Source organism: Oratosquilla oratoria, chromosome 16, assembly GCF_046742065.1.
Source record: "Oratosquilla oratoria isolate Oo_2021 chromosome 16, ASM4674206v1, whole genome shotgun sequence".
NCBI classification, from domain to species: Eukaryota; Metazoa; Arthropoda; class Malacostraca; order Stomatopoda; family Squillidae; genus Oratosquilla; species Oratosquilla oratoria.
In genome coordinates this window covers 1,417,725-1,420,224 of record NC_134792.1, presented here as the reverse complement: position 1 = coordinate 1,420,224, position 2,500 = coordinate 1,417,725, and positions in this window count along the sequence as shown.

Below are 2,500 nucleotides of genomic sequence, written 5' to 3'. Positions count from 1 at the left end.
ACTGGTAGGAAAGGTCGGAATAAATACCTTTCACGCTTTCGTCATTGTAACCATGAGAGAAATTCGCTAGTGCCAGCGACATTAATCAATTCCAGCTTTTAAGGTTTTATAGTCTCTGTGGTGGAGTGGGTAAAGGCTCTGTGAAGGTAATCTTACGATGACCGAAAGCATTGGGTTCGAATCCTATATGCAACTGTCATAAAAATTATCAGATTAATGTCGCTGTCACTAGCGATGTCTCTCTCTCTCTCTCTCTCTCTCTCTCTCTCTCTCTCTCTCTCTCTCTCTCTCTCACACACACACACACACACACACACACGTATAATATATATATATATATATATATATATATATATATGTATATATATATATATATATATATATATATATATATATATATATTACAAAGGCGGAGCATGCCGACAGGAAACCTTTTGATCCAAATCTAGGTCGGATGCGAAAAAAAATCATATCAATAATAAAATAATAAATAGAAACTATGATAATGTAAATAACAAATAAAATACATAAATAAATGCATAGGTATAGTTAAATAATAAACAAACAGGTAAATAGTAAATAATAATAAATTGACATATAACTAATATTAAATGAAAATCAGACAGACAAATGATAACAAAACAAAAACAAATAATATAAGATAAATTATAATCATTACAGCATCTTACTTAGGTATTTATCTAAATGATTCTTAAAGCTTCGAACTGAACTATATTGCACTACCTGTGCAGGAAGTTTATTCCATTCATTAACTACACGGTTGGCAAAGTTGTTTCTACCTACTTCCAAATTGAATCTATTTCCGGACAGTTTGAGACCATTGTTTCTTGTCTGATTCTCATATATATATATATATATATATATATATATATATATATGTATATATATATATATAATATATGTATATAATACATATATAGTATATATATATATATATATATCTATGTGTGTGTGTGTGTGTGTGTGTGTGTGTGTGTGTGTGTGTGTGTGTGTGTGTGTGTGTGTGTGTGTGTGTGTGTGTGTGTGTGTGTGTGTGTGTGTGTGTGTTTGTGTGTGTTTGGGTGTGGGGGTGTGAGTGGTGTGGGTGGTGTGGGTGTGAGGGGTGGATGTGTGTGTGTATGTATGTGTGTGTGTGTGTGTGTATGAAGTGTGTGTGTGTGTGTGTGTGTGTGTGTGTGTGTGTGTGTGTGTGTGTGTGTGTGTGTGTGTGTGTGTGTGTGTGTGTGTGTGTGTCTGTGTGTGTGTCTGTGTGTGTGTCTGTGTGTGTGTGTGTGTGTGTGTGTGTGTGTGTGTGTGTGTGTGTGTGTGTGTGTGTGTGTGTGTGTGTGTGTGTGTGTCTGTGTGTATACATATACAAAGAAATCGGCAATGCTCTTTATACAATTCTGTCTGGATGATGTTGAGTGATTTCATTCAAAAGAGAAGGGTATAGCCGCACTGATTGAGTTAAATGGTATTTTCTTTCCCTAAAAGTCTTTCGTCAGCACGCATCTTCATTGCAGCTCAGTATAAACACTCCTCTACATTTTACAGATGCCATACAATTCTATTCGTTTGAGGAAGAGCCATGACACTGAGAATAATAAAAGAAAGAAAACGGCAGGTGAGAACACCAGTTACTCGCCTGAGGGCCGAGAGGATACGGTTAAAGGGTGGTAAAAGTTTCGGAGTTCACAAAGAAAGAAAATGGAAAGAAAGCTTCCGCCAAGGAAATTCACGACAACAGAGGACGGGAAGCGGGAATTTGTGGCGCAGCGGGTAACGGAAGAAAGAGAACTCGAAACACCTGCAAGAATAAAAAAAAAAGATATATATAGAAATAGGCAAGAATAAAAGGATAACAATAATAGTCATATTTTACTGAAAGAAACAACAGTGAACGTTTTACGAAGAAGAGAGTTAGAAAGAAAACAATACATGCATATATATATATATATATATATATATATATATATATATATATATATGTGTGTGTGTGTGTGTGTGTGTGTGTGTGTGTGTGTGTGTGTGTGTGTGTGTGTGTGTGTGTGTGTGTGTGTGTGTGTGTGTGTGTGTGTGTGCTTGTGTGTGTGTGTGTGTGTGTGTGTGTGTGTGTGTGTGTGTGTGTGTGTGTGTGTGTGTGTGTGTGTGTGTGTGTGTATGGTGTGTGTGTGGATTCACCAAGGTCTTTGGATCACGTGTTGGACTTGTGATCGACAGCTATTTCCCTCCCGAAAGAGACCTCAGAGCTCGTATGACCGATGTATGGGTAATGCTATGACCTTACACGCACATACACACCCAACTCCCCACCCACGAGAGTTGGAGTAACGATTCGAAGCTCAGCGATACTGAAATTATATCAGCCCTGGGCAGGATTCGAACCCGGACCGCCGTAGTGATAATCGCGCCACCGTGTGTGTGTGTGTGTGTGTGTGTGTGTGTGTGTGTGTGTGTGTGTGTGTGTGTGTGTGTGTGTGTGTGTGTGTGTGTGTGTGTG